This window comes from Helianthus annuus, chromosome 7 (assembly GCF_002127325.2).
Source record: "Helianthus annuus cultivar XRQ/B chromosome 7, HanXRQr2.0-SUNRISE, whole genome shotgun sequence".
Taxonomy (NCBI): domain Eukaryota; kingdom Viridiplantae; phylum Streptophyta; class Magnoliopsida; order Asterales; family Asteraceae; genus Helianthus; species Helianthus annuus.
This window is the reverse complement of record NC_035439.2, coordinates 125,801,874-125,812,038: the sequence shown is the minus strand read 5'-3', so window position 1 is coordinate 125,812,038 and position 10,165 is coordinate 125,801,874. Positions and strand designations below refer to the sequence as shown.

At 32.7% G+C, this 10,165-nt stretch overlaps 1 long non-coding RNA gene across 2 annotated transcripts; it reads right to left on the bottom strand.

Annotated features, from left to right (window-relative positions):
* Positions 1–550: 550 nt before the first annotated feature.
* On the bottom strand, positions 551–4,001 carry LOC110867304. Of its 2 annotated transcripts, XR_004862633.1 has the most exons (6): positions 3,376–4,001; positions 3,141–3,198; positions 2,977–3,061; positions 2,647–2,827; positions 2,478–2,560; positions 551–1,053 (listed from the first exon to the last, which is right to left on the bottom strand). It is a non-coding gene; the product is annotated as an uncharacterized LOC110867304 (long non-coding RNA). The 2 variants fall into 2 exon arrangements; XR_004862632.1 differs by having other exon boundaries at positions 3,141–4,001.
* Positions 4,002–10,165: the final 6,164 nt, after the last annotated feature.

Below are 10,165 nucleotides of genomic sequence, written 5' to 3'. Positions count from 1 at the left end.
AGTGGCAATCAAGGATATTTATTAGACAAACAACGTCCAACTTAGCAACGCACTAAGCCTGCCGCACCAATTGATACAACACGTTTGTTACAAAATCAAATCACCAAAATGCTAAAAACAACAAAGCAAACACAACCAAAGCAATGTAAATAGTAACATTAAGTCTCTTTCTTCAACCCCATTTAGCCAGCTTCCCTATGAAATGTTTTTCCTTTTGGATCTTAAGTCAAGTTCCACCAATAAGCCGTCTTCTTTATATCTCTAATTAATCTCCAATAAACGGGTCAAAATTGACACCTCTGGTAAAAAAGAAGGATGTTTAGTTATTCTCCAAAAGAGTACATTTGGTTCTAAAAAATGGCAGTTTTACCTTTTTACTCAAAAGTTTAACTTGTTACCAATGCCATAAGTAGGTACCTTTTAGAACGCCTGTGAAAACAACTCATTGATCCAATTTCAGGATGCTATTGCTGGTACTACCCCTCTTCAAAACTCATTCCTACATATCAGGCCCAAATCATTGTTGATTTTAGCAACTTTTTATAAAGAATAAGAAAAAATGCACATACGAATAGTATCCAAGTTCAAAACTTTTACAGACCCACAAACATAAGGCACCAGAGTGTATTTCTAATGCGTAAAGACTCCTAAACCGTTTTCTTTGAAAAGAAAGTGTTGAAATATCTCTCTCCTAAAACTTTTACAGACCCACAAAAAAACTAAACACTAAAATCTTGTAACAAAAAGTAAATCTCATGTCTAAAACAACATCTCTCTCTGTCTTTCTTTTCCTTCTCCTTCAATGTTCATCTACATCCATCTTCTAAAAACTCTATTTTATCCTTTCTTTTATTTGTTTTCACCAACTTCTCTTTTGAAGTTCACTTCAAAATCATAAAACATTTCAACCTGCCTAAAATGGCGAGACACCACAAGGGATTATGTGTAGGATTACTCTAACATTCCATACAACAACTTCCAGGCCATAATTTCTTTTTAGGAACTTGGGATCCATGTAGTATGGACAACCTACAGTCTCATTGAACCATCCACCTACAAAATTGTAAAGAAACAACAAAATTCAGTTGATGCAAAAAAAAATATTTAGCAAAAAGAGTATATCAAAACTGAACCTCACGTTTAAGTGTGAAGCGTATTTGCTCTTTTTCTCGAGGGAACTGTACGTATAACCCGTTAGCAGGGTCTAGGGGCGTTTTAAATAAAAAATAAAACAAAACACAAAACATAAAATTCCCTTAACATATTAGTTAGGTCAGGTTGGTATGAATTCTTATTTCTTATAAAATCCATCCATGATGCGCTTATAGTTATGTGTAATGCATCTTCACAACATTTCAAAGAAAAAAACACTATAAACAAAGAAACAGGTTAAACTTTACACAGTGAGGATGAGCGATATAGGGTTTTGCATCAAGCCTTGGAATAGAGAGGTTGCTTCTAGTAAGACCTCCGACTTGATAGCAGTTTTGCATCAAGCCTTGGACATAAGGCACATAACACCCAGCAATTGGGACAAAGGCTGATTAGTGCATGTACCCCCTAGTCTTTCGGCTATCAACGCCACCACATGATGCATGATTAACCGTCCCCCAATTTTTCGTTATTTTCACGAAATTAGTAAAATAAAGTTAAAATTAGTGCACTTTCACTTTTGCCCCCCGAGGGCCCACACACATATACATTATATGCGCATACTGCAAGCGGGGCGTTTCCGAATATAAACCACATTATCCCCAAAAGTTCACACTTCAGCAAAATGAACTACACACAGAACTGAATTCAAACAATTATAGCAGAAATGTAAGTGGGTGTTCGGGATTGCTTACTTAAGTGTTTGTTTGCTTATTGAAAACAAACCATATTATTTTTATTAACCGTTGATGTTAAAGAAAAAGACCAGTGGTGAAATACACAGGAGAATAATAATTGAAAGTGAGTTCATGATGAACCTTTAGGTTTCTTGGAAAAAAGTAAGAATGCAACAATGGCAACGGCAAAAACAACAATGACTATGGGGATCTCATTTTCTAGGAAATCCAATGCTCGGCAAAGAATCGAAGTTTGCTACAATGATCTGTGATCAATCTTGTCTGAAAAATATACAACCACAGAAAAGAAGTTGTTGGTGCAATAAGCAGGTACTACTTACTTGTAAGTTGTAACATCTTCAAATGTTTTCAGTTCTTAAAATAAGAAGCATATTATGCATTACTGATTCTACAATAGTGTAATGTGTGTTTCAAGAGCAGTGTCACTTTAAGGTAGATGAATGCAATTATTACACAAGTTTATTTGTATGATAACATGACAACAAATACCCCTAATTCTATAAGTTCTAAGCCGGAAACCATGTTACCTAATTTCAAGCTGTACACACGTAATACATTCATGAAGCTTAAATTAAGTAGAAAACAGAACTACAAAAAAATCAGTCTAGGAAGTTTTTCCTAAAATACCTTTAAACTTAAACTGCCATATAAGCGACATGAGATAATCTACTAATTGTAGGTTAGCTTCTCTTGACCTCTGCTTAGCAACCCTGTAAACATTAAAAAGGAAAGCATGATAGGTAGAGCTGGCAATTTTAACCCGTTCACTTATTAAAGGCCCGATCGAGACAAGTACCTTCCAAGGAAGTATATGTACAACACAAGAATCTTGGGAGTTGTATGATTGGACATATCTTTTGTTCTTAAGAAATTATCGTGAATAACATTGCTTCTTACTTTCACATTTTACTTTACATAGTCCAAAATTTCACCAGTAAAGGAATGATTTGCATCCTTATTGTCCTTTAGTTCATTACCTGAATGCAATAACAAATTTGAGCATAAAGATTTTTATCGAACACCTTATGTGCATAAACATAACATGATCAAATGAAAACATATAATTGGATCGTCAAACCAAGTATCTCGAGTCGGATTAATACAAAAAACATTGTTAAAGACTTACTTAACTTGCTCCCTTTTTCTTCAAAACAGAAGTCCAATCTGATCCAACTTGAGCACCAGTCAGCACCAATAATTCAAACAACAACCTTGACAACCACAATCAAACCCATAAACAACAGTTGATTCCAATAAAAAACGTGTTATCCACAAGTTTCGGGTGCTTACGTATCATCAAGAGCAAGAACCCCCCATTCAGCGTCATGATAAGCAACAAAATAGATCACTGAATGTAAGTAATTAGAAAGTTAAAAGTTATGGTTGTGGCAGTAGTTTGATTATTGTGCTTGATAGTTAATGGTTACCAGCTCTAGTTAACACACAGAATGTAATATCCATACATTTCTTGACCTGGAGCCCACCTAATAAGTACTAATTTTAAAGAGGGTCTATAGTTAGTTACCTGGTATGCAGCAAAAGGGTCACCAAAAAGGTTGAACTCAGCATAAGGATTGCTTTTGAAGCATGTATATAAATTACCATGATTACCACCAGTTGGGTTCTTTGACCTCACACCACCACCCATGATATAAATGTGCTCAATATTTCTCTTTAAATGTGGATTGGTCATAAGAAAAATAGCGATGTTTGTGTGTGCTCCTATTACTAATAGACTAATGGGTCCATTCGATATCATCTCGATTAGTACTTGCTGAGCGGTAGGTTGTTTAAGAGGTGAGTGTCTCCTGCTTCCCTAGTTCATAATAAAATATTAACAGATGCATTAACTGTCATAAGAACAGGGAAATATGACAACATTAGCTGTTTTGTAATGGTTTTTTATAGTCTAGACTATAAGTAGAGGTTCACAAATCACAAATGGGCTTGGGCTTGAACCCGTCTAGCCCATCGAGAAAAGGACCGGTTGGCCCGGGACCCTCAAAGCCAGCTTAAGCTTGAAAGCCAATTTGGGTTGAAATATATTTTCCAAAACCGGGTCCAGTCCAAGCCTGGCCCTAGGCCTGATTAAGCCCGAAAGCCCAGTCAGTAGCCCAAATGGCAACTCTTTGTATTTTACTTTTTATAAATTCTTGGATATTATTTATATAACTTTTTTTAGGTATATTATTTAAAAATCTTTAATTTTTTGTTAATGCTTTATATTACTTATTAAATTTAATAAAAATATATTTTCCATTTTTCCATAAGTTAAAATCGCGTATAAGTTTTTTGTTATAATTTATATAAAAAAGCCTTTTACATAAAATGCAAACTTAAAAACACAAATTAGATATTTACGCCTAAGAAATGAACCTGGGAACAACTTTGATCAATATAAAAGATGTAACAATAAGTTATATTATTAGAAAATTCAGTTTCTAGAAAAAATGGTTGTGCTGGATTTAACTATGGGTTAGATTATTAGAAGAAGAAACTAAAAAAGAGATTCTTATAAAGTCCTCAAATTGAGTTGTACGACATAATTCATTGGTGAAATGTCCAACACTAAGCACTTACATGGAGACATAAGGTCTCTAACTTAATGAATTAAAGTACACCAGTTCAATCAAATTCAAAAGCACCAAAAACACATTTAATAAAAAAAAGGGAAAACAAAACCCCAATTACTATAAACCATTAGCAACTTCTGCAAAAAGCTTTAAATTATTAAATGTATACCAAAAATATAATAAGAAAAGAACATGGAAATCAAAACCAGAATTACCATGAATCGTTGGAAATGGTTCACTTGAATCAATAGCGAGTCAAAATCAATATCAATATCAATAATAAATAACAAAAAAATTGAAAGCCAAGAAACCACATGAAAGTTACCTACGATTTGAGAAGAAGATTTGAGAGATGAAAGCCAAGAATCGAATGGCCATGAAGTCAAATCTGATTTGTGAACAGGACTCACAAACGGAGGGATGAGTCTTGAGAGGCTCGTCTTCAGTGGCGATGAAATAAAATCCGTATCTGAAAAAAAACACGAAAAACATCAATGTCAAACATCAAATATTAGAATTGATTATCTAGATATTAAATCTTCGAATTTCATATGCTAAAAAATATACTTTAAAACAAAAAAAAAAAAAATCAACCGCATCATTCAATCGTATCTCTTAGGTAGTATTTGGTATGCATGAATGAGAGATGGAATGGAATGAGTGATTACAAGGGAATGAAGTAAAGAGTGTTTGGTTGGTCAATGGAATGGAATCACCCATTCCAAAAGGCATTCCATTCCCTCAAATTCATTCCTTCCACCCCCCATGTTTTTTTTCCATTCCATCCCCTCTTGCACCATTCATCAACAACACCACAACCCACGACCTTCGCCACAACCCACCACCACCACCACCCACCACCGACGCCATCGCCGCCACCCGCCACCATCTCACCCCGACAGCCACCGCCGCCGCCGCCACCCACTAGCCACCGTTATCACCCACAGCTGCGACCAACCGCCAACGCCACTCGCCACCGCCGCCCACCACCATCGTCGACGCCACCACCACCGCCACCACCAACCGCCGCCGCCGCCGCCACCAACCGCCACCTTTGCTGCCACCCACCACCAACGGCCACCTTGTCGCCACCACCACTCGTTGTCACCGCCGCACCGCCACGCGCTGCCACCACCACCACCACCCATCGCCGCCACCACCACCGCCCGTCGTCGTCGCCGACACCCACCACCGCCACCTATAACCACCCACAATCACTACCACCGACCACCACCACCACTCACCGCTAATTTTATTACTCCGTTTTTCTTGCCTACCGAACAATACATAATAATAATTCATTTCATTCACATGGTAACCAAACAAGACATGAAATGGTAATGATTCATTGCATTCCCTCGTCCATTCCATTACCTCGTCCATTCCATTCTTTCGTCCATTCCATTACCCCATACCAAACAGACCCTTATTTCATAGGATTCAATCCTTCACAAAGCAACCCCTTCAAAAACTACGGATCTCGTTTCCCTCGTCACCACCAACTTACTCCCATCAACCACACAAATCGACTGCATAAAATTAAAATCAAAAGTCATACCTGCGAGATGAAGATCGAAGATGACTGAAGATCGATTGAACATCAAATACTGACGAACCTAATCCACAATACAAGAAATTTAAAAAAAAACATTCAAACAAATAAGAAGAAAAGATTGTACCGTCATAAAGATCAAAACACCTTTATCATTGTGTAATCATCAGATCCAAAACCACGTAAAATTGTATATACTAAAAGCAACCTACTGATGAAAAGTTTTAGTCTAAAGCGATGACTAGTTACAGTCAAAGAAGTTAAACTTGACTTGGACTTTGACTTTGACTTTGACATTCGAAAACACGGGGTGTTACATCTATACTATATAATAAAAGAAACCGTTTTAAGGACACTTGTCAACACATGAGAGCTTTCTTATTTAATTTGGTTAATTATTATATTTTAGCGTATTGGGTGTTAATAATATATTTGTTAAATATTCACGGTAATTCTCTTTATAGTTTGAAGAGATAATGTGTGAACTTTTAAAACTAACAAATGCTTTTAAAACAAGCATTAATTATGAAAAAGTAATAAATATAAATTATAATATTATCGATATTTTAGTTTATTTTAATCTATTAGTTTTTTTCAAAAATTATTAAAAAATAGTAATCAATTTACCGTTATTAACAGTTTTTTAGAAAATAATTCACTTTTTATCACTTTTACTATAAGTTATTTCAATATAACATTTATCTATAAATGAATAAATATAATATATCTAGAAACATGCTAAAAATTAAATTGAATAATATATTTTTCTAACGTTTAGTACCATATCAGATATAATATTTATCTATTAATGAATAAATATAATATATCTAGAAACATGCTAAAAAATTAAATTGAATAAGTTAACGAAATATCAATGGATAATGAGAATAAACTATATTTTATACATATTTAATTTAGCTTTTAACTTTATATAATGCAAACAATTTAATAAAAGTTGCGTAGTCAATTTCTTTAAATATATATATATATAGTTTGAATGCTTTGTATGTGTTATGTGATTAGCATGTTTATTCCGTATAGAAATAATACAATCTAAATTCCAATAAAAGACTCCAATAAATGTCACATGACAACATCTCCTACAATCTAATTTTTTTTTATTAAGTTTTGTTATATTTTTATTATTATTTTATTTTTATATTTAAATTTTCCAAGATCACATTTATAATCATTCATATCTTATATTTTCACTTTAATATATAAAAAGTAATCGTGAGTTTTTTTTTTTTTTTTTTTTTTTTTTTTTTGTATAGAATTATCATCAAATCGTTAAACACAATCTTTTATAATTTATATTGACTTCTTATAATTAAAACAGAATACACAATCTTTTATAATATATATAGACTTTTGAGTTTTTTTTTTTTTATAGAATTATCATCAAATCGTTAAACACAATCTTTTATAATTTATATTGACTTCTTTTAATTAAAACCGAATACACAATCTTTTATCATATATATATAGACTTCTTATCATTAAAACCAAAATAATTGTTTATCTATTTTATCCTATTCAATGTTTTAACTTTTTTCTTTTTGTATTTTTTGTAACTATTAAATTATAAACTTTCGAAGTAACAATTATATACAGGTGGTGGTTTTAGGGGAGGGGTTTTTTAATACAATGACCTAACCGATGCTACCATAAGCTTCTTTGTCTTCTGTTTACTTAATCCCAACTGTGCACTCGACGGAAATCGGTATTGCCGCCTTTGCTCCGCCACAGCCTGGCCGCGCGCCGCCGTGCCAGGCCTCTCCCCTTCCAGATATTTCTTCTCTTTGTGACCAGAAGCGGAGAGTGCTCTCTCTTTTCTCAACCTTTTAAACCTATTAAAGAACCAAATTACAAAATTGCCATATTCTACTGTCGATTAAGTTCGTTTATTAATATATAGGAGAATTAATTTTCAACCTATATTTTTCTCTTATAACTTTAAAAAATTATATTTTACCAAAATTATAAGTATAGTGTTGCAACATATTTAATTTAATCTATGTTCGATATAAATTTTATTCAAAATTTTGTTGTGAATTACACGGGTTTGAGTAATAGGTTATGAACTTATGTATTACACGGGTTTGAGTATAAGAAAATATATCATTTAGTAATGTACGCACAAATTTATATAGCTAAATTATTTTCATACATATAAATTGAGAGGTAACGGAGGTAGCAGATATGAAACTTTATTTATGGTCGTGCCTTAATGTCAACTTATAATAAATGATTATATATATTTATAAGAAGTGTTTCGCGGGCTAAAAATTTAAAAACATGCAAAATAATTTGAAATGGCAAATAATTTTCTATAATCAAGGAAATAGGTTTGAAAATTATTAATTGAAATGATTTTAGTCACGGTTAAATATGGGATGACTATCATATGTTTGCGATATTTGATTGAAAAAAAAGTAAACATCTAGGTGATATATATAAGCAAATTGCAAAAAAAATAATTATGCATACATTGTTAAGTTATATAATTTATATCCTTGAACCCGTGTGATACACGGGTCTATAAACTAGTTTTACCCTATAAAATACACTAAATGTTTTTTAAGGGGTACGTCTGCCCACCTATCACTATTATTAGGTTCGCACCTAATTGAGACTTGAAACTTATGGTTTATTTAGGTCACAAACTTAATTGCCTCGAGTCATCTAACTTCTTTATTTAAATATTGCATCTTAGATCTGGATTTGGAAATAATCGTGAACGCTTTATAAGACCTCATTCGGCATACTTCGTTCTAGCAACATCAACACTTTAAATTTAATACATTGGTTACTTAATATAACCTGACTGGGATTTTTTATTTTTTTTTGTAAGTTACAAATTTTCTAAGTATAAAAGTAACATTTTAATAGTATTTAACCCTGAGCTAAATTTTCAAATGGCTAGCCCAAATGATAGAGACACTAGTTTTTTTAAAAAGGAGATCACAGATTCAATTCCCAGGCAAGGGTGTAATATTTAGGTGTTGAGTTTCACTTAGCCTGTAAGAAAAATAGTATTTAATGTAAATTAGTTTATTAGTATCTCATTACTATTTACTAATTTGAATTCTTATAAGCTAATTTGAAAAAAAGACAGTCATATATTGAAAAAAAAAACAAACTGTATAAGGACAAAATTACACGTATTTATGGGTTAATAAATCCATCATCTAATCCTCGGTTGGGTTGATATTGCTATTTAAACAAAAGATCGAGGGATAAAATGAAAACTAAAGTATATAATATTAAAAAAAAAAAGCATATTCAAAACGGCTACTTTATTGGTAATTAGTTTCTGGGTGCAAGATTATAGATTTTGGATATTACCGAATCTTGTCTTTTGAATTTTCATGTTTCCAATTATGCCCACGTCTGTTTTTCTTATTTACATTAAGGTAATCGAACATATATAATATGGCCCATCAATATGATCATGTTGTGTCTTTTTCTAGTTTATGGGACCAACAATTAAAATAAATCAATTAAGAGCAAGTCGTTTTCCTGTTGATGGCGAATAGAGAAAAAAAAAAGATTTTGAAGAATGATAGTAGTTTGCTAAAATAACTTTTAATTGTTAAAGTTCGATAGATATAACTTTTTTTAAAGCAAATTTCTGAAATTTATCCAAATTTATAAGAGTCGAGGGATGTGAGTCATTGTTTCAATAAATTAATATCTTATCAAACAAAGTTGTTTTTTCAGAGGTAAAACGTCTGCAGTCTGCGGACTACATCTGCAGTTGAAGAAGTGGACCAAACATCTGCAGTCTGCAAGAAGAAGACTATTTGTTTTTTAACTTAACAAAGCAAAGATCTGCTGAAAATTCCAAAAAATTCTCACAGTTTAACATGATCATTTTCCGAACAATTCTCATAGTTTAACAAACTTATGAACCTAAATTATAGGTAAAAAATAGTCCTATCAACACCATCAAACCAAAATTCAAGTCTGAGATATCACATGACAGCAAACATTACTCAAAATCATCAAAGACACGATCATGTATTTTACTGCATCAAATCACTATAAACTAATACCATTAACTCATGCACATTTGGGTTTAACCCCTAATTATTCTTGCAAACAAACAACAAACAATAAAAAGAACAATTTTTTGACAAAAATTAAAAGTTAAGAACATACATGTGTGGTGTCGGCTGGGAGGAGGT